This window comes from Oryctolagus cuniculus, chromosome 16 (assembly GCF_964237555.1).
Source record: "Oryctolagus cuniculus chromosome 16, mOryCun1.1, whole genome shotgun sequence".
NCBI classification, from domain to species: domain Eukaryota; kingdom Metazoa; phylum Chordata; class Mammalia; order Lagomorpha; family Leporidae; genus Oryctolagus; species Oryctolagus cuniculus.
The window spans coordinates 4,085,916-4,112,383 of NC_091447.1; the positions used below are offsets into that span (position 1 = coordinate 4,085,916).

The 26,468-nt window shown below is 40.4% G+C and overlaps 1 protein-coding gene across 10 annotated transcripts in view; it reads right to left on the minus strand.

The window, feature by feature from the left end:
• LOC100356924 (cytochrome P450 4F2) overlaps positions 1 to 26,468 on the minus strand; it is a 103,506-nt gene that overhangs the window by 22,018 nt on the left and 55,020 nt on the right. For 8 of the 10 annotated variants that reach the window (XM_002721532.5, XM_070059374.1, XM_070059372.1 and 5 more), the window contains 3 exons: positions 16,552 to 16,608; positions 881 to 979; positions 12 to 274 (listed from right to left, as the gene is read on the minus strand). The gene's annotated coding sequence lies outside the window, so the exon portion shown is untranslated. The remainder of the gene's footprint in view (positions 1 to 11; positions 275 to 880; positions 980 to 16,551; positions 16,609 to 26,468) is intronic. The other 2 variants (XM_070059371.1, XM_070059370.1) reach the window with 1 other exon arrangement.

Sequence of the window (26,468 nt, forward strand, 5' to 3'; positions counted from 1 at the left end):
TCAGCACTTACCTGGGGAGTGGCAAGTGTCCCATTCACCCTGCTTGGTGGTCTACTTCTGTTAATAGGACCAAAATACGAGTGTCCGTGGAATCACCAGACCATAACTTCTCCGAGAAAGATGTTAACTAGACCACATATTATTTTTAAAATTTAAGTTCTGGGACCACTGCTGTGGTGTAGCAGGCAAAGCCGCTGCCTGAGTGCCAGTATTCCATATGGGTGCCAGTTTGAGTCCCAGCTGCTCCACTTCTGATCCAGCTCTCAACTATGGCCTGGGAAAGTAGCAGAAGATGGCCCAAGTCCTTGGGTTACTGTGCCTGTGTGGGAAACCTGGAAAAACCTCCTGGACCCTGGCTTCAGATTGGTGCATCTCTGGCCATTGTGTCCATCTGGAGAGTGAACCAGTGGATAGAAAACCTCTCTCTCTTGCTCTCTCTCTCTCTCTGTAACTCTGCCTTTCAAATAAAATAAATAAATATTTAAAAAGAATTTAAGTTCTCTTTTTTATAGTTATTAATAGTTTCAATATACTTCATAGATACGATTCCAAGAACATTATATTCCCTTTATAAATCCTCCTCCCTCCCCTTCTCTCCCTCCCCGCCTTTCCTCCTTCTCTTCTTCACTTTTGAGATATCTGTAATTTACAGTCAGAGGCTTAGTGCTCCACTAAAGATAATAGTTCAAGAAGTAAAAACAAGGGCCAGCATTGTGGTGTAGAAGGCAAATACAACACCTGCAACGCAGGCATCTCATGTAGGTACTGGTTCATGTCCTAGATGCTCCACTTCTGATCCAGCTCCCGGCTAATTGCCTGACAAAAGCAGAGGAAGATGGCCCAAGTGTTTGGGCCCTTGCCACCCATATGGGAAACTCACATGAAGCTCCTGACTCCTGGCTTCAGCCTGGCCCACTGCTGGTCATTGCAGCCATCTGGAGAGTAAACCAATGGATGGATGTCTCTCTGTAATTCTAAACTGTCAAAATAAATAAACCTTTTAAAAAGAAGCAAAAAGCAGTAGACTAGTTTAATGGAAATACATGCAAGGGCTATAAATAATAATCAAACAGAAAAATGACCATTTCACACATCAAAGTAACCACAGATCATTAATAACATAGTAGTATAACATTCTTAAATGTTAGTTTAACAATGGTATAAAAATGTTTGATAGGGGCCGGCGCCGTGGCGCACTTGGCTAATCCTCCGCCTGCGGCCCTGGCATCCCATATGGGCACTGGTTCATGTCCCGGCTGCTCCTCTTCCAGTCCAGCTCTGTACTGTGGCCTGGGAGAGCAGTGGAAGATGGCCCAAGTGCTTGGGCCCCTGCACCCGCATGGGAGACCAGGAGGAAGCACCCAGCTCCTGGCTTTGGATCGGTGCAGCTCCAGCCATGGCAGCCATTTGGGGAGTGAGCCAACAGAGGGAGAACCTTTCTCTCTGTCTCTCTGTCTCTCTCTCTCTCTGTAACTTTACCTGTCAAATAAATAAATAAAATCTTTTAAAAATGTTTTTTAGATTTTATTTAATAAATATAAATTTCCAAAGTACAGCTTTTGGATTTCAGTGGCTTCCCCTCTCCCCATAACTTCCCTCCCACCCGCAACCCTCCCATCTCCTGCTCCCTCACCCATCCCATTCACATCAAGAATCATTTTCAATTATCTTTATATACAGAAGATCCATTTAGTATATATTAAGTAAAGATTTCATCAGTTTGCACCCAACAGAACATAAAGTGTAAAATACTATTTCAGTACTAGTTATAGCATTAATTCACATTGAACAACACATTAAGGACAGAGATCCTACATGAGGAGTAAGTGCACAGTGACTCCTGTTGTTGACTTAACTATTGACACTCTTGTTTGTGGTGTCAGTAATCACCTTAGGCTCTTGTCATGAGTTGCCAAGGCTATGGAAGCCTTTTGAGTTCGCCAACTCTGATCTTATTTAGACAAGGTCATTTGCAGCAATACTGATATGCACAGGCACTTCTTTCTTTTTCGTTACTGTTATTTGACTTTTCTTATATAAGTTTCAGCTCCTACATACAAGGAGAACATGCAATATTTGTCTTTCTTTGACTTATTTCACTCAGCATGATGTCCTCCAGTTGCATGCACATTTTGCTGCAAATGGTAGAATTTCATTTTTTAATAGCTGAATAATATGCCATTGTGTATATATGCCACATTTCCTTTATCAATTCATGATTATGGACCCCTTGGTTGGTTTCAGTTTTGGCCATTGTGAACAGTGCTGCTGCAACATGGGGGTGTAGGTATCACTTTGGTACCACATGCTCCTGTCTTTTGGGTATGTACCCAGAAGTGGGATTGCTGGATCACATGGTAAAGCTATTTCTAGTTTTTAAAGAAACCTGCATGCTGTTTTCTACAGTGGCTACACTAATTTACTTTCTCACCAACAGTGTAGAAGTGTTCCCCTTTCTCTACATCCTTGCCAGAATTTGTTATTCTCTGTCTATTGGATTTTAGCCATTGTGACAGGGGTGAGCTGATATTTCATCGTGGTTTTAATTTGCACTTCCCTGATGGCTAGTGATATAGATCAGGCTTTTCATACATTTGCTGGCCATTTGTATTTCTTCTTTTGAGAACTGACTGTTGGAGTTCTTTGCCCATTTTTCAACTGGACTGGTTTTTGTTGTTTTGTTGTTGTTATTGTTGAGTTTTTTAAGTTGCTGACACATTCTGGATATTAATCTTTTGTCAGACAGGTGGTTCACAAATATTTTTTTCTCATTCTGATAGATGCCTCTTCATTCTATTGATCATTTCCTTTGCTGTGCAGAAGCTTCTGAGTTTTATAGAATCCCATAGTTTTATTTTTGTTGTCTGTGCTTTGCAGGTCTTGTCCAAGAAATTGTCACCTCAACCAATGTATTGGAGTGTTTTCCCTACTTTTACAGCAGCTTCATAGTCTAGGGTCTGAAAGTGAGGTATTTGATCTATCTTAAGTTTATTTTTATATGTGATGAGAGGTAAAGATCTAATTTTGTTCTTCTGCATATATGCATCCAGTTTTGCCAGCACCATTTGTTAAAGAGATTATCCTTATTCCAGTGTATGGTCTGAGAACTTTTTGTCAAATTTCAGCTGGCTGTTTGTATGTGGATTAATTTCTGGGCTCTCTGTTGTGTTCCATAGCTGTGTACTGGTTTTATGGCAATATTATGATGTTTTAATTACTATGGCTTTGGGGTCGGCGCTGTGGTGCAGTGGGTTAACACCCTGGCCTGAAGCTCCAGCATCCCATGTGGGCACCGGTTCGTCACGGCTGCTCCTCTTCCAACCCAGCTCTCTGCTATGGCCTGGGAAAGCAGTAGAAGATGGCCCAAGTCCTTGGGCCCCTGCACCCACGTGGGAGACCTGGAAAAAGCTTCTAGCTCCTGGCTTTAGATTGGCACAGCTCTGGCCATTGTGGCCAACTGGGGAGTGAACCATTAGATGGAAGACTCTCTCTCTCTCTCTCTCTCCTCTCTCTGTGTAACTCTGACTTTCAAATAAATAAATAAATCTTTAAAAAAATAATTCCTATAGCTTTGTAGTAGAATTTGAAGTCAGGTATTGTGATACCTCCAGCTTGTTATTTGTGTTTTTTTTTTTTTTTATCACGATAGTATTCTGGATCTTTTGTAATTCCATATTAACTTTAGGCTTTTTTTCTAATTCTGTAAAGAATGTCACTGATATTTTGATAGGGTTTGTACTGAATCTATACATTGCTTTAGGTAATATAAATATTTTAATGATATTGATCCATGAACAAAGAATATCTTTCCTTTTCTGTGTCCTTGATGATTTCTGTCATCAATGTTTTATAATTTTCATGGTAGAGCTATTTCACTTCTTTGCATACCACATACTATATGAATATATGCATACTTAAAGATTAATAGAGGATGGAATAAAAAGCTAGGATTTGGGGCAAGAGTTTGCCCTAGTGGTTAAGCCACAGGTAGTGATGCTCTCATCTCATTTGGGAGTACCAGAATTAAACTCCTGACTGGCTTTTGCTTCTATCTTCTCTGCACCCTGCGGAGGCAGACAGTGGCTCAGGCAGCTGTTCTTCTGCCACCCACATAAGAGACCTGGATTGAATTCACAAACCTGGCTTTATTCTGCCCCAGCCATTATAGGTATTTGGGGAGTGAATTAGCAGAAGGAAAGTTCTCTCTCTCTCTCTCTCTCTCTCTCGTATTTCTCTTTGCCTCTGAAACAAATAAACATTTATAAATAACTTATTTTGGTGCAAGAAATTTTGAGTCCATGTTTCCATAAATTTGTTGAATATCCCTCATACGTGCATCCCACTGCTATCAAAAGTGAAATCTACTCCAAAATCAATTTGATAAAGAACAACCAAATTTTTAACTCACAAAATTTCCCATCAATGTACTGAAGAAAATTCCTACTAAGTCAGACAAAACTAACCTTTAAATTATTTTCTAGGGGCCGGCGCCTAGAAAAAATATGCATGAATTTCAAATGTTTAGAACCACAAGCAACTCTCAATTTCATTTTTCAATGCACATTTTGAAATACCTATGCATATCCGTTATGTTGTTCAATGTTCATCACTCTCTAATTCCAAAATATTTTTTTAATTTTAATTTTTTAAAGATTTTACTTATTTATTTGAGAGATAGAGTTACAGAAAAAGAAATGGAGAGAAAGAAAGAAAGGTCTTCCATCCACTGGTTGACTCCCTATATGGCCACAATGGCTGGAGCTAATCTGAAGCCAGGAGCCAGGAGCTTCCTCTGGGTCTCCCACACAGTTGCTGGGGCTCAAGAACTCGGGCCATCTTCTACTGCTTTTCCAGGCCATAGCAGAGAGCTGGATTGGAAGAAGAGCATCCAGAACTCAAACCAGTGCCCATGAGGGATGCTGGTCCACTGGTGGAGGCTTAACCTACCATGGCATGGCACTGACCCCCATTCCAAGATAGTCTTACCATCCCATGAGGACACTCTGACCCCTTTGTATCAGTTACTTCTCATTTACATGTTCCATGGCCCCTGTCAACCACTAACCTTATTTCTGTCTATATATATTTGCCTGGCCTAAACATTTCATAGAAATAAATAATACAGAGCATGATGTTGGCATCTGGCTTCATTCAAACAGTATAGTGTACTCAAGCTTCATTCATGATGTAGCATGTGTCAGTGCTTCATTGCTATGGACCTCTGAATAATATTCTACTATCTGACTTTTCCACATTTGTTGATCCATTGATCTGTTAATGGATATTGGCATTGTTTGCCTAGATTTTGGCAACTGTGAATAAGCCTACTATGAATATGAATGTGTGAGATTTTGTTTAACTGCATGTCTCAATTCTTTTCTATCTAGAAATAGAACTGCTAGCAGGCAGGCTCTGTGGTGCAGTAGGCTAAGCCTCCACCTGTGGTGCTGTCATCCCCTGTGGGTACCAGTTCAGGTCCCAGCTGCTTCTCTTCTGATCCAGCTCTCTGCCTATAGACTGAGAAATCAGTGTAAGATGGCCCATGTGCATTGTCCCCTGCACCCACATGAGAGACCTGGAAGAATCTCCTGGCTCCAGTCTTTGGATAGGCTGAGCTCAGGCTGTTGTGATCATTTCAAAAGTGAACCAGCAGATAGGTGATCTTTCTCTATGTCTCTTCCTCTCTCTGTAACTCTGTCTCTCAAAAAACAATTAAATCTTTTTTTAAAAGCCCTGCTAAGTCACATGTTAAGTCTACATATCACTTTTGAATGGCTGAGTCATATGGTAAGTTTAAATATCAGTTCTGAACAACCGAGTCCTGCTGATATGGTGTAACTTGGAGGTTAGCCAAAATTTAGATGAGCTGGAACTCTTGTACCCCCGCAGTGTAACCCTATCTCTTTAACTGTTGTATTGACACACCCACTTCCCCAGAATGTACCTGGTGCATCTGGGATCAAGGTGCATGCTCAGACTTCACTCTTGTTGTATGTCTCAGTGGGGTATCACTCTCTTCCATATAAAAAGAGGTGAAAGGTGGGAGAGAGGTCTTTTTTCATTGCAGAATGTACTCTAATGTACCACTTTCGTTTTCTCTTTCTTTCATACCAATCTTGGATACACTTTACTTGCTCAGAGGTATTGTTTTTTCTTTTTTTCTTTTTCTCTCATTGACAGGTAACTAATACACTCTGGTTGCATATTTCTCTGTCTGGGATGGGCCACACAGACATATGAATGTGTGTCTATTACCTCATCATTAAATAAATTCTGTTACTGTTTGCACACAATACTAGTCTCTGCTTAGTGTTTTTACTCTGTTGGAGACAGGAACCTGAATTGGAAGTTATGATATGTATTGCCCACATCACCATGATGAGTCTACATTATCATTTTTGAACTGTTGAGTCACATTGTAAAACTACAAATCAGTTTTGATAAACTGCCAAGTTGTTTTACATCCCCATCAGGATTGCATAAGAGTTCCAACGGTCCCATGTTATCATGGGACCTGTTATTTCCCCCCTTTTTTTGCTGTGCTAGCGGGTGTGAAGTGCATCTCATCATGATTTTGAGTAAATTTTTTTAGTGACTGACAAAGTTGAGCATATTTTTATGTGATCATTACCCAGTAAAAAAAGCACTTTTAAACAAAAAAGCCCATGTCATGCAATACATTTAGATCTAAGTAAAATTTTTTCACATGTAAAAGGATTACATATAAAATCCAAGGAAACTAAGTAAGGAAAAGACGTGCTGATTTTGATCATGGAAAGATACAAGAAGAAAAGGGGAGGTAGTGTATACCCCAGGGACAATTAGAGAGAAGTACACAGTCAAAATTCTACAATTCTACAGAAAAAAAAAAAGAGATGTGCTGTGGAGCAGCTGGAATCATGGAGTCACATGGAAGTGAGCAGGACACCACTGGTGACTTCTGAAGCTAGTGGTGGAGGGTAAGCCACCTTCTTGGAGCAAGGTGAGACGAGTGCAAAGGCCTGGGACACTGCTGATATTGCCTCAGGGAGAATTTCTTGGACTTCACTGACTTTGAGTCTGGCCTGGAGGGTTGCTCAGAGTCAGGACAACCACTTAGGCCTGTGAAGCACTCCCCTCCCCTCACTCTATCAAATGGCCCAGACTCAACTTGCCAAGATGGAGCACCAACCAACTTCTATGTGGTAGGCTGATGGCTCTAGGACTGTCATGGCTCTCTCCATGGACAAGGATACTTGAGGGCTGAGAGTGGATCTCCTGCTCTCTGTGACTCCGGAAGCCTTGTGTGCTATGACTGTAGGAATTCTGTGACTGCAATACAGCACTGGGTGTGCCTGGGTCATTGGCTAATCACTGTGTCTGGCTTGTCTGACTTCAGAGGTTCAGAGTTCCCTGAGTGCCTAGGGTGGGTCATCACAGAGGCTCCTCACAGAGGAGCAGACAGACCCTTTGTGTGGTTCAGACACCCATGTTGGTTGGGTATAGAGGCACTGTGAGCTCACTCTGGGCAGTTGGTTCACCTTGGGAAGCAGGGTTTGAGGGGAGCTCACATGATCATATCCTCCCCACAGTTGATCATATAGAAGATCTACCACATCCAAGCTGGTTGTTTCTCTGGACTCTCTCCCCACCTCTAAGCATTGGTCAGTGTTCCCTGGACCCACCTAGCACACACAATGTGTGTCTGCTGAAGGAGCAGATACTCCACTAAGAGACAGAGACATATTTCAAAGTAATCTGCTCTCAGAGGAGAAAACCATAAGTGTTTCCACAAATGCCTAAAAAAAAACATAGAAATACAAGAAATATGAACAAGGAAGACAATGTGACTCCCAAAAAGAAACATAACCTGCTTACAACACTTATATAGACTGTGAAGACAGATATTGATGAAATTCCTGGAAAGGAATTAAAAATAATGATTTTAAGACTACTCAAGGGGCCAGCATTGTGGTGTAGTGGGTAAAGCTGCCACCTGCACTACTGGCATCCCATATGCACAGGAGTTCGAGTCCCAGCTGCTCCACTTCCAATCCAGCTCTCTGCTATGGCCTAGGAAAGCAGTGGAAGATGACCCAAGTCCTCGGGCCCCTGAACCCACGTGGGAAGACCTGGAGGAAGCTCCTGGCTCCTGGCTTCAGATCAGCACAGCTCTGGCCATTGCAACCCTCTGGGGAGTAAACCAGTGGATGGGAGACCTCTCTCTCTCTCTACCTCTCCTCTCTTTGTGTAACTCTTTCAAATAAATAAATCTTAAAAAAAAGAATATAGTACATACAAATAAGAAAAAGCATCATGAAAGAACGGGAAGGCAAAATATCTCCTAGTTAAAGTATGAAGCAAATAAAAAAAGAAAACAATAGGAATATTTATGAAAAATGGCAGGATCATATAATAAATTTGAATATAAATGGCCTAAATTCTCCAATTAAAAGATACAACCAGGGCCAGCACTGTAGTGTAGTGAGTAAAGCCACTGCCTGCAGTGCCATCATCCCATATGGTACTGCTTCAAGTCCCAGCTACTCCACTCCCAATCCAGCTCTCTGCTATGGCTTGGAAAAGCAGTAGAAAATGGTCCAAATTCTTGGGCCCCTGCACCTTGCACCCATGTGTGAGACCCAGAAGAAGCTCCTGGCTCCTGGCTTTGGATCAGCACAACTCCGGCCATTATGGCCAATTTGGGAGTGAACCAGTGGATGGAAGATCTCTCTCTCTCTCTCTCTACCACTCCTCTCTGTGTAACTCTGAGTTTCAAATATATAAATAAAATCTTTTTTTTAAAAAAGATACAGCTAGCTCAGTTGAAGACTCATGTATTTGTTGCCTATAAGAAACACATCTCACCAATATATACACAGACTAAAATGAAAGGCTGGATAAAAATATATTCCACACTGATGGAAAGCAAAAACAAGCAGTAGTAGCCATCCCAATGTCAGACAAAATAGACTTTAACAAAAGCTGTTAAAGGAGACAAATAAGAACATTTTTCAATGATTCAAGGATCAATTGATCAGCAATACGTAACTATAGTAAATGTATATGCATCCACTGACAGGGCACCTGGCTATTTAAACAAATGTTAATGGATCTAAAGGGAGACACAGATTCCAATGCAATAGTAATGAGGGACTTCAACACTGTACGTTCATCAACAGACTGATCAACTGGACAGAAAATCAACAAAAAAAGAGCAGAACTAATCTATGCTATGGACCAAAGGGACCTAATTCATATCTACAGAACATTTCATAACACAGCTGCAAAATATACATTGTTTTCATCAGTGTATGGAATTTCTCTAGGGTAAACTATATGCTAGGCCATAAACAAAATCCCAACAAATTCAAAAAAAGGAAAACATACCATGTATTTTTTCTGACCACAGTGGAATGAACTTAAGAAACTCTGGAAAATAGTCAAACACTTGGAGACTGAGAAAAATGCTCCTGAATGAACAGTGGGTCATAAAAGGATCAAAAGGGAAATTAAAAAATTCCTAGAAATGAATGAAGATGACAACACAATATATCAAAACTCATGGAATACAATGAAAGCAGTGTTAAGAGAAAAGTTTATGGCAACTACTGCCTACATCAAGAAATTGGAAGGCCCACCATTGTAGTGTAGTAGGTTAAGACTCTGCCTGCTGCACCAGAATCCCATATGGGCACTGGATCATGCCCTGCCCACTCCTCTTCCCATCCAGCTCTCTGGTATGGCTTAGGAAAACAGTGGAAAATGGCTCAATTACTTTGGCTCCTGCACCCATGTGGGAGACCCAAAAGAATCTCCTGGCTTCTAGCTTTAGATCAGCCCAGCTCCAGCTGTTGTGGTCACTGAGAAAGTGAACCAGTGGATAGAAGACCTTTATCTCTGTATCTCCCTCTCTTTGCCTATAACTCTGCCTCTCAAATAAATAAATAAATCTTTTAAAAGGAAATCAGAAAGGCATCAAATAAATGATCTAACAATGCATCTCAATGAGGAAAAAGATCATGAACAAAACAAACTCAAAATTAGTAGGAGGAAAGAAATAATAAAAAAGAGAAGAAATAATTAAAATTTAAAAAATGGTGCAAAACATCAATGAAATGAACAGAGTTTAATGAAAAAATAAGCAAAATTGATACACCATTGACCCAACTAACCAAAAAAGGGGAGCTGCCCCAAATTAATAAAATAAGGATGAAAAAGTAAATGTTACAACAGATACCACAGAACTAAAAACAACCATAAAGAATTATTTTAAAAAACCGTTATGCAAACAAATTGGAAAATCTAGAAGAAATGAATAGATTTCTGGAAACATACAATTTAAGTCATACAAGATTAAGTCATACAAAGACATACAAAATCCAAACAAACCAACAACTAAGGCGGAGATTCAATTGATAATAAAGACCCTCCCCCACAAAAAAGACCCTCCCAACAACAGCAACAACAAGTCCAGGACCAGATGGCTTCACTGCTGACTTCTACCAAATTTTCAAAGGACTAATTGCAATTCTTCTCAAACTATTCAAAACAATTGAAAGGGAAGAAATTCTCCCAAACTCCTATAATATCACCATCACCTTAATTTCAAAACCAGAAAGATACAACAAAGAAAGACAACTATAGATCATTACTGATGAACCTATATGCAAACATTCTCAACCAAAATACTAGCTAATTGAATCTAATAGCACATTGGAAAGATAATTTGCACAAAGTGGGATTTATCTCTGGTATGCAGGGATGTGTCAACAGATGCAAATTAATAAATGTAATACATGGCATGAACAAATTGAAGAGTAAAAATAATATGGTTATCTCAGTAGATGCAGAAAAAAAGCACTTTATAAAATGAATATCCTTTCATGATAAAACTTTGAGCAAATTGGGTATAAAAGGAACATTCCTGAACACAATCAAGGCAATATATGACAAACCCACAGCCAGAATCATTTTGAAAGAGAGAAAGCTGGAAGCATTTCCACTATGATCTGGAACCAGCCAAGAATACCCACTCTCAGCATTACTATTCAATGTATTTCTGGAAGGCTTAGCCAAAGACATTAGAAAAGAAAACTAAAGAGAAAGAGATACAAATGGTAAAAGAGGAAGTCTAGCTATCCCTTTTTGCAGATGATATGATTTTATCCATAGGGGAATCAAAAGATTCCACTAAGAGACTATTGGAACTCATAAGAGAGTTGGGTAAAGTGGAAGGATATAAAAATCAACAAATAAAAATCAATACCTTTTGTATGCACAAACAATGCCCTATAAATGAGAAAGAACTTGTAAGATCAGTCTCATTCATAATAGCTACAAAAATTTAAATAATTTATGATAAATTTAACCAAGAATTTGAAATGCCTTTATAATGAAAATTATAAACCATTAATTAAAGCGAATAATCCACAAAAAAAATGGAAAAATATTCCATGTCCATGGATTGGAAGAAATAATGTCATCAAAATGTCCATGCTGGGCCGGCGCCGCAGCTCACTAGGCTAATCCTCCGCCTTGCGGCACCGGCACACCAGGTTCTAGTCCCGGTCGGGGCACTGGATTCTGTCCTGGTTGCTCCTCTTCCAGTTCAGCTCTCTGCTGTGGCCAGGGAGTGAAGTGGAAGATGGCCCAAGTACTTGGGCCCTGCACCCCATGGGAGACCAGGATAAATACCTGGCTCCTGCCATCAGATCAGCGCAGTGCACCGGCCACAGTGCACCGGCCGCAGCGGCCATTGGAGGATGAACCAATGGCAAAAGGAAGACCTTTCTCTCTGTCTCTCTCACTGTCCACTTTGTCTGTCAAAAAATAAATAAAAAAAAGTCCATGCTACCCAAAGCAGTTTACAGATTTAGTATGATGTCAATCAAAATACCAAAGACATTCTTCTCAGATTTGGAAAACATGACCCTGAAATTCATATATAATCACAAGAGACCCCAAAAAGCAAAAACAATCCTAAAGAATAAAGTAAAGCTTGGAGCATCATGATATCTGATTTCAAAACACACTACAGGGCTGCTATAATCAAAACAGCTTGGGATTGGCACAAGAATAGACATGTCAACCAATGGAACAGAACAGAGCCCCCATAAATTAATCGACAAATCTAAAACAAACTAATCTTTGACAAGCAAACTAAAATCACTCCCTGGAGATAGCACAATCTCTTCAACAAATGATGTGTGGAAAATTGGACCTCTGCATGCAGAAGTATGAAACAGAAGCCCTAATTTACACCCTATACAAATATCAACTCACAATGTGTCATGTCTAAGACCTGAAACATCAAATGAGTAGAGAAAAACATAAGGTAAAGACTTGAGTATGACCCAATAGCACATACAATAAAGGTACCAATAGACAAATTAGATTACATCAAGCTAAGAATATTCTGCACAGCAAAGGAAGCACTCAACAATGTAAAGGGGCAACCAACAGATTGGGAGAATGTATTTGCAAATTATATTTTGGGTAAAGGATTAATATCCAGAATATATAAGGAGCTCAAGAAACTCAACAACAAAACAAGCAAGAAGTCCAGCTCAAAATTTGACAAAGGATATGAACAATTATTTTTCTTTTCTTATTTTAAGATTTATTTTATTTGTTTGGAAGTCAGAGTTACAGATAGAGAGACAGAGAGACAGAGATCTTTCCACCCACTGATTTACTCCCCAAGTGGCCGCAATGGCCAAAGCTGAGCCAGGCCAAAGCCAGGAGCCTGGAGCTTCACCCAGTTTTCCTTGAGGATAACAGGAGCCTAAGCATTTGAGCCATCTTCTGCTGCTTTTTGTAGGCCATTAGCTTGGAGCTGGACAGAAAGCAGAGCAGCTAGGACATGCACTGGTACTCATATGGGATGCTGGCATTACAGGTGGCAGCTTTACTTGCTACGCCATAACACCAGCCCCAAAAAGGCATTTTTCAAAGGATGAAATACAAATGGCCAATAGACACATGAAAAGCTGTTCAGGATCATTAGCCATCAGGGAAATTCAAATAAAAACCACCTTGAGATTTCGCCTCATCCCAGTTACAATGGCTATTATCCAAAAATGAAAAATAGCAATTGCAGGTGAGATGTGGGGAGAAAAGTACCCTAATACACTGTTAGTGGGAATGAGAACTAGTACAGCCATCATGGAATACAGTCTGTAAATTCCTCATAAATCTGAAAATAGGTTTATCATATGACTCAGCCATTCCACTCCTGAGAATTTACCCAAAGGAAATGAATTAAGAATATGGAACACTATTTCTTCCTGCATGTGTATAGCAGCTCAATTCACAATGGTTAAGATATGGAATCAACCCAGATGTCCATCAACTGACGACTAGATAAAGCAACTGTGTTATATATGCATGATGATACTACTCAGCCATAAAAAGGAATGAAACCCTGTCTTTCCTACACAAAATGTTCCCTGGAGACCATTATGATTAGTGAAATAAGCTACTCACCAAAAGACAAGTATCATATGTCTTCTCCAATTTGTGATAACACACAGCATACAAAAATGTAATGTACATGAGCAAAATTGACATTTTAAGATTTAATTATTGTTTGTAGTCCTTGTTTAAATTGTTGAGAAATAGTAGTTTTTCTATTTACTATGAGTTATTTAGTGGAGCATTAAGCTTTTGGCTTAAAGTAAATTGAAGATATATCATTGTAAAAATTAAAAGAAAAATAAGAAAAGAAGAAGTGAGGCATAGAGAGGAAACTAAAAAAGAATCACATATAAATTTGAAAAACTTAAAGTTCATGAGAAAATAATCATTTTAACATATCGGGATTGTAGATGATTTTTCCCCTTTTGCCTAACTATCTTTTCTTCTTTAAACAGGTATCATTTTGGAATACCAAAAAAAAATAATAATAATTTTAAGTAAGTGTTCTATAGGCAATGAAAAACAAATGTGACTTATAGTACATTACATATTTACTCAATTTATTTTTGCAAGCAGTCATTTCCCCAGGCCCCCAGGCTCTGGGGGCTCTGTGTTCTGTGGAAGCCCCCATGACCAGGGATGCTCCTGGTTCTGAAAGCACATTTCCAGCCCCAGCACCACCCTACCCGCATCCCCTTGTTACTGAAAAGCCTCGTGGGGCCTTTGCAGCAGCAGTTAAGACACTACCTTTGTTGCTAACATCCCATATCAGAGTGCTGGGGTTCAGAGCCAGGGCTGCTGCCATTTCTAGCTTTCTGCTGATGCACACCCTGGAAGCAACAGGTGATATTGCTCATAGTTTGGGAGCTGGGAAGTCCAAGATCAAGGCGCCAGCAGACTTGGAGTCTTGTGAGGGCCTGTCCCTCTAGGTGCTCCTGCTATGGGTTCTCACATTATAGAAGGGGTGAAAAAGTTGCATCACACCTCCTTTACAAGGGCACTAATCCCCTTCATGGGAGAACAGCCCTCATGTCCTAACCACCTCTCAAAGGCCCTACCTCTCCATACTGTCACATTAAGGACTAAGTTTCCATGGATGGATTTTGTAGGGACACAAAGAAAACCAGAGCAAGGATCCAGGGTTGTAGGACCTGAAGGATTCTAGAGATTGGCCTCACTTTCTATAACAGCAGTCGTGTTCTCATGGTCAAAGGTGGGACTCCAGCTACCGCCTCAATGGCGTGAAGGTGGAAGCAGAAGATTGATCAGGAGTGCCCCAGCTTTACCTGAGGAAGGTCTCAGAATTACCACACAACCATTGATGTCTCCACATGGGACAGAAGACAGTCACTTAACCACTCTGCCTTCAAGAAAGGTTTCAAACAGAATCTGTATTCCAGGCTGCCCTGTACCTAGTAAAAATTAGACTTTGTTAGGGTGAAAAACTAGATGTCGGATTGCACATTGAGCAGTCACTGAGGCAGTCCACTCTGCTGGCTATCAGAATGCCCAATATGAAGATTCTTTTCTGTACCAGGAACAGACTCCAAGCATCCCCAGAGGACTCAAACCAAAGTCCACCTCTTCCCTTTATCTGCCCAAAGTCCAAGGTCTTGGGGTGATGTGCATTCCTCTTATGTAGTTCTGATATGAGTGATTGTCACATGGACATGAGCATATTAATTTATATTCCGTGCCCTTGCCTCACACAGAGATAAGAGTTCCAAATGCAGACTGGAACAGGACTTTCTTAATAGTGAAGAAATAGACACATTCATGCATATGAGTATGGATGGCCCATACAGAGAAATGCCAACATGAGTAGGCCAATAAAGGAGAGAGAAAACTAGAGAGGTACATCTGAGTGTGGCCCATTGTGAAGAGGGCTCTCCCCCATTCCCAACCTCTTTTTATGGGGTAGGGGATAGTACTTTAATTGGATATACAAACAGGTGGAGTCTTAGCATGCACCCTGGTCCAGGATGATATAGGTGTATCTTGGGAAGGTGGGAGTGTAGAGATGAGAGTTTAAGAGATAAGTTTCATCTTTGCAGGGCTGTAGGAATTCCAGCTCACTAAACTTCAAACAGCAGTCTCGTTACAATGTATCAAATTGCAGACTGGACCTTTGTGAACCCGAAGGCAACTGTCACCCCAGTACATCCAAGAGTGGAGTCATCACTGACCACAGCCATTTAAAAACCTCATATGAGACTTGCTGCTTCCATTAATGGCAAGCTGAACTACTTGGATTGAAGTCTGAATTGTTTTCAAACAACTGAAAGCACAGTGTTTGGCACAGAATTTGAGAGTCTGCTTCTACGTTTGCATCCCATTTCAGAGCTCATGGGTTCGAGTGCCCACTCTAATCCTAATTTCAGCTTCCTGAAAATATGGAATCACTCAGGAATGACCCAAAGAGACTTTCATAAGAAAACCCTCAAAGGGCTGCCACTTTCAGTGGAAGAGTAAACTCCAGTAAAGGAGTCACAGTGCAAGCTCACTGTGAGTTTTAACTGATTTTGTGACCTTGGGCATCACAAGCCTCAGACTTCAATTAGCAAAATCACCTACCAGCAGAATCCCAGGTTGCTTTCTTCACTTCTCTGAAGATTAGCGCTAATTATAACCAATATCTATGAAAAGATAACCATGCACACAAAAGCAGTGACCCTCACGAGTGATCAATCAGCAAAAAATAGCAGAAAATAAGACAGAGATAGCTTCCACAATGATCAGACACACTGCACTTTTTAACAAACATAGCCACTTAGTAATCATAGCAGCATGATGAGGAAAGACTGAGGTCAGGAGGGTGGGAAGGTAGTGCTTCCATGGATTTGCATCAGTGACTTGGATCATCACATGGGTCCCTGTGTCCAGCTTTAACTATGGCCCTTCTGCTCAAACACCTCCTGTGGTTCCTTATAGCCTAGGGGATAAAGTCCATGCTTGGGCTCAGGAAGAGCCCATGTCAGTATATGCTCAGTCAGAGAGATCAATGTCTCCAGCTCAGAGACATCAGTCATGCCCTACACCACCCCTTGGGTCCCTCAGCCATCCAGCACCCCCTGCTGGCTCTCATTCAGGCTCTGGCAGAGGTGACAACATCATTTATTCCTTGGCATTGGAAAAGGTGGATTAGTGACTCACATTGGTCCTAGGATTGGCTGTGGTGGGTGACTTCAGGTCCACACTCAGAGGTTCCACCTGCAGCATTCAAATAAATAAAAACAACACCATTTTGATTTTTTTAATAATGAAAATGTTTCCTGTGTTGTACCTGCTACAAGAACAGGAAAGCGGAAATACAGAATAGAGTAGAGGGCTCAGTGTCTGGCAGGTAAATGGGCTAATGCTCAACATCTGCTAAAGAAGAGGCCATGCACCTCTGGGAATGCAGAGCTTGGTGGGGGTATTCAGAAAACTGGTTACATGGAAACATAAGAATCAGGTCTTTGTCTGGCCCCATGCACAGGATGTGGTCTCTACCTAGTCAGGAAAGGCAGAACTACAAAGTCAAAAGAATATGGTGGGGCTGGCGATGTGGCATAGTGGGTAAATCCATCACCTGCAGTGCTGGCATCCCATTGGGAGCCAGTTCTAGTCTCAGCAGCTCCACTTCCAATACAGCTCTCTGCTATGGCCTGGCAAAGCAGTAGAACATGGCCCAAGTCCTTGGGCCCCTGCACCCAAATGGGAGACCTGGAGGAAGCTCCGGGCTCCTGGCTTCAGATCGGCCCAGCTCTGGCAGTTGTAGCCAATTAGGGAGTGAACAAGCAGATGAAAGACCAATCTCTCTCTCTCTCTCTCTCTCTCTCTGCCTCTCCTTCTCTCTCTGTGTAACTCTTTCAAATAAATGAATAAATCTTTTTTAAAAAAAAAAAAGAAAAGAATATGGCATAAGCTATGTTTTTATAATTAGGACTTGAACTCTTCAAACTTTGAAAGCACAAACTTAAAGCAAGGAAAAAGAAAAAGAGGGAGGGGGATTGAAAGTGAAAGGAAGGAAATAAATGAAGGAAGGAAGAAAAAGAAAGAAGAAAGGAAAGGAGGAAGGAAGGGAGGGTGGGAGGAAGGAAAGGGGGAGAAAGGGAGAAGAAAAAGAAAGAAAGAAAAAAAGAGAGAGAGGGAGGGAGGGAGGGAGGAAGGAAGGAAGGAAAGGTGATTGGTTCCAGACTTCAAAGCATACTACAGGGCAGTTATAATCAAAACAGCCTGGTACTGGTACAAAAACAGATGGATAGACCAATGGAACAGAATAGAATCACCGGAGATCAATCCAAACATCTATAACCAACTCATATTTGACAAAGGACCTAAAACCAACCCCTGGAACAAGGACAGCCTCTTCAACAAATGGTGCTGGGAAAACTGGATGTCCACATGCCGCAGTATGAAGCAAGACCCCTACCTTACACCTTATACAAAAATCCACTCAACATGGATCAAAGAACTAGAGTTGCGCCACGACACCATGAAACTAATTGAGAGCATAGGGGAAACCCTCCAAGATATCGGAATAGGCGAAGAATTCCTGGAGAAGACCCCACAGGCACGGGTAATCAAAGATAAAATAAACAAATGGGATTACCTAAAATTGAAGAGTTTCTTAACAGCAAAGGAAACAGTCAGGAAAGCGAAGAGGCAACCAACAGAATGGGAGATGTTATTCGCAAACTACACAACAGATAAAGGATTAACAACTAGAATCTACACAATGATCAAAAAACACCACAGAATCAAAACAAACAACCCAATAAAAAAATGGGCCAAGGACCTTAACAGGCATTTTTCAAAAGAGGAAATCCAAATGGCCAACAGGCACATGAAAAAATGCTCAGGATCCCTAGCCATCAGGGAAATGCAGATCAAAACCACAATGAGATACCACCTCACTCCGGTTAGATTGGCTTACATACAGAAATCAACCAACAACAGATGCTGGCGAGGATGTGGAGAAAAGGGGACACTAATCCACTGTTGGTGGGAATGCAAGCTGGTAAAGCCACTATGGAAGACAATCTGGAGAGTCCTCAGAAACCTGAACATAGCACTACCACAGGATCCAGCCATCCCACTCCTTGGAATATACCCAAATGGAATTAAAGGGGTGAAAAAAGCCATTTGCACCTCAATATTTGTTGCAGCTCAATTCACAATAGCTAAGACATGGAATCAACCTAAATGTCCATCAACGGATGACTGGATAAAGAAACTATGGGATATGTACTCTATGGAACACTATACAGCAGTAAAAAACAACGAAATCCAGGCATTCACAACAAAATGGAGGAAGCTGGAAAACATCATGCTGAGTGAAATAAGCCAGTCCAAAAGGGATAAATATCACATGTTCTCCCTGATTGATGGCAACTAAACGAGCACCTAAAATGATACACATTGAAGTGAAATGGACACTATGAGAGACAATGACATGAGCAGCCCTTGTCTAGACTGTTGAGGAAAAACTTACTATTTTGTTCCTTTAGTATTTTTGTTGTTGTTGTTGCTCGGTATGCTCTACACAAGACCACTGGTTGAACTCTGCAATCAATGCACAACCATTCTTAAGAGTTTAAAAATTAATAGGAAATTGATCTCTGTGGAACATGGGAGTGGGAATAAGAGAGGGAGGAGATATATAGGACGGCACATACTCAATCAGACCGACCTCCAATGGTGGAACTGGAAATGTGCCAGGGGATTTCAACTCAATCTTACCAAGGAGGCAGGTACCAATGCCAGCACACTTGGTAAAGAGACAAATATAAATACACAACTGATCCAAGAGATAGGGTAAGTGTCGAAGAGAGTACACAAATAAGACCAGTGTAAGCAAATAATGAAAGATAGAATCAAAAGGGTTGAGAATGATCCTGCGGGGGAAGCAGGTCACACAGCAGACTCATAGAATGGCAAATGCCCAAAACAGCACTCCTGCCTTAGAATCAACCCTTGGGACATTCGGATCTGACTAAAAGGTCCATGAGAGTCTCGCAGGCATGGAAAGCCATGACACGGTGGCAAAAAAACAATCTAAATGAAGGATCCTGGCGAACAACACTCCAGCAGAAGGATCAGGCCATCAAGGAGAGAGGCGCCTTTCTCTGAAGGGAGGAAGGAACCTCCACTGTGATATGGCCTTGACTAAACAAATTCAGAGTTGGTGAACTCAAGGGGCCTCCATAGCCTAGACAGCTCATAGCAAGAGTCTCGGGTGATTGCTGACGTCATAAATAAGAGTGCCAATTGTTAAATCAACAACGGAGTCACTGGGTTCATGCTCCCCTCGCAGGATCTCTGTCCTTAATATGTTTATCTATGAAACTCAAAAACAACACTACTAGTCGAACAATACCCTATACCTGGTTCGGTTGTGTGAGTGCAACCTGTTGAAATCCCTGCTTAGTATAGACTAAATTGATCTTCGGTATATGAAGGTAACCGAAAATGAAACGTGATGAAGGGGGGAGAGGGGAGAGGAAGTGGGTGAGGGGAGGGAGGGAGGTCGGGGGGAAGCCACAACAATGCAAAAGATGCATTTTATATTCTACTTAAAACTATTGGTTGAGCTCTGTAATTAATACACAATTACTCTTAGGTGTTTAATTAATGCTATAACTAGTACTCAAATAGTATTTTACACTTTATGTTTCTGTGTGGGAGCAAAATGTGGTAATCTTTACTTAACATACGCTAAATTGATCTTCTGTATATAAAGATAATTGAAAATTAATTGTGATGTGAAGGGGAAGGGAAGAGGGAGTGGGAGAGGGGAGCATTGTGGATGGGAGGGAAGACACGGGCGGGGGGGGGGAGGAGGCTATTGTGGTCCATAAGCTGTACTTTGAAAATGTATGCTCATTAAATAAATTAAAAAAAAAAGAAAGGTGATTGGGCATGTAAATGCATGTGAGCAAGGACAGTATATTCAATAAATGGTACTGGCCAAAAAGGAAACAGTATTTTACACTTTGTGTTTCTATGTGGGTGCAAACTGATGAAATCTTTATTTAATATATACTAAATCGATCTTCTATATATAAAGATAATTGAAAATGAATCTTGATGCGAATGGAATGGGAGAGGGAGTGGGAGATGGGAGGGGTGCGAGTGGGAGGGAGATTATGGGGGGGAGCCATTGTAATCCATAAACTGTACTTTGGAAATTTATATTTACTAAATAAAAGTTAAAAAAATAAACAAATTGACACACTATTGGCCCAACTAACCAAAAAAAGAGAGAGGAGACCCAAATCAATAAATTTAGAGATGAAAAAGGAAATGAAACAACAAACACCACGGAAATAAAAAGTATCATTAGAAAATACTACAAAGAGCTGTATGCCAACAAATTGGGAAACCTAGAAGTGGAAAGATTCATGGAAACATATAGCTTAAGTAAATTAAGCCATGAAGACATATAAAGCCTAAACAGTCAAATAACCAACAGAGAAAATGAATCAATGATAAACACACTCCCAGCAAATAAAATCCCACTAGATGGCTTCACTGCTGAATTCTACCAGATATTTAAAGAAGAACTAACTACAACTCATCCCAATCTATTCAAAACAATTTTCTGAAATGGAGGGAATCCCAACAAACTCCTTCTATGAAGCCAGCATCACATTAATTCCTAAACCTGAAAAATATGTAGCAGAGAACGAGAACTATAGACCAATTTCCCTGAGGAACGTAGATGCAAAAACCCTCATCAAAATACTAGGCATTCAAATGCAAGAACACATCAGAAATATCATTCAGATTTGCCAGTCAATCAATGAAAGACATCACATTGAAAAACTGAAGACAAAAACCATATGATTATCTCAATAGATGACCAGAAATCATTTGAGAAAATACAACACCCTTTCATGATGAAAACCTTAAGCAAATTGGGTATAGAAAGAGCATTCCTCAACACAATCACGGTAATTTATGACAAACCAATTTCCAGCATCCTACTGTATGAGGGAAAGTTGGAAGCATTCCCCCTAAGATACAGAACAGACAAGGATGCCCCTTTTCACCATAGCTATCATATATAATCCTGGAAGTTTTATCCAGAGACATTAAGTGTCGCTCCCCCTCTTCGCGGAGGAACGACACAGGACCCTGCGCTGTTCTTTTGTCTGCTTGGCCCTTCCCGGGTTTGCTGTTGGTTCTTCCCGGGTTGGCTGCCATCCTTCCACCTCCGTGGAAGGGCGGTTCCCCCTGTCACTTTCCCCACTTCCGCAGAGGAGCGGCACACCGCCGGCCGGCTCTCTCGGGGGCTGCTCAGGTATTCCTTCAGATAGATGTTCCTGGTGCATGTTGTCTCTCTCCTCCTTTATAGTCCTCTTCCACCAATCCCAACTCTGCTACCCAGATGCCGAGTACGCTGCTCTCCTCCAATCAGGAGCAGGATCAGCTCCTGCAGGTCATCACTCAAGTTGGCGAGAGGCAGCTGCGCAGAAGTTGTTTACTCCTCTCCCAGCGCCATATTGTGGGAGAGCAGATGCATAGAATAAGTCTTAATTCCAGTAACTTAGTCTAGTCCGAGTTGCTCCCCACAATTAAGCAAGAAAAATAAATCAAAGCAATACAAGTTGGGAAGGAGGAAATAAATATCCCTACTTGTAGATGACATGATTCTAATTATAGGGAATCCAAAAGACTCCATAAAGAGTCTATTGGAACTCATCAACGTGTTTGGTAAAAATATGGCTATAAAATCTACACACAAAAATAAACAATCTTTGTATTAACAGACAATGCCATAAGCTGAGAAAGATGAAACTGATTCCCAATAGCTGCAAAAAAAATACCTAGGAATAAAATTAACCAAGGACTTCGAAGACCTCTATGGTGAAAATTACAAAACATTAAAGAAAGAAATAGTAGAAAACATTGAAATAGTGGAAAAATCTCCCATGTTCATGGATTAGAAGAATCAATATCATCAAAATATCCATACTACTGAAAACAATTTATAGATTCAATGCAATCCCAAACAAAATAAACAACATTATTCTCAAATCTAGAAAAAATGATGCTAAAATTCATGTGGAAACAATAAAGAGATATTGAATATCTAAAGCGACATTAAACAACAAAAAGCTTGAGGCACCACAATACCAGATCTCAAGATATACTACTGAGCAGTTATATACTACAAAACAATTTTGTACTGGTACTGAAATAGGCATGAAGACCAATGGAAACTCCAGAATTCAATCCACACATCTAATCAACCAACTTATCTTTGACAAAGGAGCAAAAATCAATCCCTGGAGTAAAGTCAAACTCTTCAACAAATAGTGCTGGGATAACTGGATCTCCGCATGCAGAAGTGTGAAAAAGACCCCACATTAAACCTTACACAAAAATCCACTCTAAATGGATCAAAGACCAAAATGCATGACCTGATACCATCAAAGTACTAGACAAAATTTTTGAGCAATGCCTATAAGATGTTGGCATAGGCAAAGACTTCTTAGAAAAGAACCCAGAAGCACAGGCAATCAAAGCTAAAATTGACAAATGGTATTACATAAACTGTGAAGCTTCTGTACTGCAAAGGAAACACTCATCAACTTAAGAGGCAACCAACAGCATGGGAGAAAATATTTGCAAACTTTGCAAATGATAAAGGACTCATATCCAGAATCTAAAAAGAGCTCAAGAAACTCAACAACAAAACAAAGAATGCTGTTAAGAAATGGGCAAATGACCCGAACAGACATTTTTCAAGAGAGGCAATTCAAATGGCCAAAAGACACATGAAAAAAATGCTCAGGATCCCTAGCCATTTGGGAAATGAGGATCAAAACCACAAGGAGGTTTCACCTTGCTCCTGTTAGAAAGCTCAATCAACAAACAATAAATGCTGACAAGGATTTGGAAAAAGGTACCCTAATCACTATTGTTTGAAATGTAAACAGATGGAGCCTTTGTAGAAGCCAGAATGGAGATATCTCAGAAAGCTGAATATAGACCTACAATATGACCCAACTATCCCACTCCTAGGAATTTAACCAAAGGAAATGAAATCAGCATATGAAAGAATTATCTGTACCCTCATGCTCATTGCAGCTCAATTCACAAAAGCTAAGATATGGAATCAACCTAGACATCAATTAGCTGAAGACTGGTTAGAGAAATTATTATATATATTCACGATGGAATATTACATAGTAAAAATGAATGAAATCCTGTTTTCCAACAAAATGGATGCAAGTGGAAATCATTATACTTAGTGAGGTAAGCCAGTCCGCAAAATAAAATTCCACATATTCTCTCTGATCAGTGGTATTCAATAGGACTGAAATTAACACTTTGTGATGCAATAATTTTGAACAGCCCTTATCTTGACTATTGAGGAACAATGCTTTTTGTTTGTCTGTTTGTGTTTGTGTTTTTTACGTTTTTCTTCACACTATTTGTAGATGCCTCTATTTGATGTAGTTGAAAATAGATCTTTGTAAAAAATTAGAATGGAATAAGAGAGGGAGGAGGAAGAAAGATAGGAATGTGGTGGGAGGGAGATAGGGTGGAAAGAATCACTATGTTCCTATATTTGCATATATGAAATGCATGAAGTTTGTATTCCTTAAATAAAATTAAAAATAAAAGCAAATCTTGTAAAAAAATAAAGAAACAAGAGCCAGTCTACACAATGGAACAAATGGGCCTGATATCTACAGAACATTTCAGCCCACTGCTGAAGAATACTCATTCTGTTCATCAGTGCAAGGAACATTCTCTAGGATAGACCGTATGCTAGGCCATAAAGCAAAATTCAACAAACTCAAAAAATTGAAACCATGTATCTTTTCTGACTACAGTGGAGTAAAGGTGGAAATTAACAACTGAAGAAACTCCAGAAAATATGCAAACACATGAAGACTGAAAATATGCTCTTGAATGAACATTGGGTCATAGAATAAATCAAAAGGGAAGCCAAAAAATTACTGGAAATGAATGGAGATGACAACCCACCATATCAACACCTATGAAATGCAGGAAAAGCAGTACTAAGAGGAAAATTTATAGCAATTGGTGCCCACATCAAGAAATTTTAGAGGCACCATAAATGATCTACCAATACCTCCCAAGGATATAGAAAAATGAAAACAAATCAAACACAAAATTAGGAGGAGGAAAAATATTAAAATTAGAGAAGAAATAAACAAAATTGAGAACAAAAAAATTTAAGACATCAATGAAATGAAGGGCTGTTGTTCAGAAAAAAACAAATAAAATTGATACACCATTGGCCCAACTAACCAAAAAAAAGGTATAAGATCCAAATCAATAAAATCAGACATAAAGAAGAAATGCTACAATGGATACCACAGAAATATAAAGAACTGTGGGGAGCAGGGCCCGGCCCCCACAACATGGCGCTGAGAGAGAGTAAACAACTTCCACACAGCTGCCTCACCAGTTCGACTAACAAGCTGCAGAAGCTGATCCTGCCCCTGATTGGAGGAGAGCAGCGTGCTCAGCGCGTGGGGAGAGAACACCAGCAAAGTCGGGATTGGTGGAAGAGGACTATAAAGGAGGAGAGAGACAACATGCAGGAGGGAACATCTGAGGAACCCCTGAGAGAGCCGGCCGGCAGTGTGCTGCTTCTCCGCGGAAGTGGCGGGGGTGCCGCCCCTCCGTGGAGGCAAGGGGGCCGGCAGCAAACCCGGGAAGGGCCGGGGAAAGAGAACAGCGCAGGGTCCGGTGTCGTTCCTCTGCGAGTGGGGGAGTGACAAAGAACCACCGGGAACTAATACAGACAGCTATAGGACAACAAGTTGGAAAATCTAGAAGAAATGGATAGATTTCTGAACACATGCAATTCACCAAAATTGAGTGATGAAGACAAAGAGAACCTAAATAGACCAATAACCAAGATGAATATTGAGTTAGTAATAAAGACCCTTACAGCAAAGAAAAGCGCAAGACCAAGATGGCTTCACTGCTGAATTCTACCAAATTTTGAAAGAAGAACTAATTCCAATTATTCTCAAATTATTCAAGGGAATTGAGAGGAAAGAAATCCTCCCAAACTCTTCCTATGATCACATTAATTCCAAATCCAGAAAAAATACAACAGAAAAAGAGAACTATAGATCAAAAACTGATAAATATAAATGCCAAAACATACAACAAAATACTAGTTAATCAAGTCCAACAAGAAATCCAAAGGATCATTAACCCAGATCAAGTGGGATTTCTCTCTGGTGTGCAGAGATGGTTCAACAATGCAAATCAATAAATGTGTATATCACATTAAATTATGAATAAAAATCATATGATTGTTTCAATAGATGCAGAGAAAGCATTTGATAAAATACAACATTCTTTCATGATAAAAAAAAAACTAGCAAATTGGGTATAGAAGGAGTATGCCTTAAAACATTCAAGGCAGGCTGGTACTATGGTGTAGTTGTTAAAGCTGCCACCTGTGGTGCTGGCATCCCATATGGGTGCTGGTTCAAATTCTGGCTGCTCCACTTCCAATCCAGCTCTCTGCTATGCACTGGGAATTCAGTAGAAGATGGCCCAAGTCATTGGGCCCCTACACCCATGTGGGAGAACTGAAAGAAACTCCTGACTTTGGATCGGCACAGCTCTGCCCGTTGCTGCCAACTGAGGAGTGAACCAGCGGATGGGAGACCTCTCTCTTTCTCTGTCTTTCTCTCTCTGGCTCTCCTCTCTCTGTGTAACTCTGACTTTCAAATAAACAAATAAATCTTTAAAAAAATATCAATGCAATTTATGACAAACCCACAGCTGGCATTAAATAGGGAAAAGATGGAAGCATTTCACTAAGATTCAGAACTAGACAAGGATAGTCACTTTCATCACTGCTATTCATCATGTTTCTGGAACTTTTAGCCAGAGACATTACACGAAAAGGAAATCAAAGAGATACAAATGGGAAAAGAGAAGGTCAAATTGTACCTATTTGTAGATGACATGATCTTATATATAGAAAAACCAAAAAATTCCACTGAGATTCTTGGAATTCATTAGAGTTTGGTAAAGTTGGCAGGGTATAAAATCAACAGACAAAAATCCATAGCCTT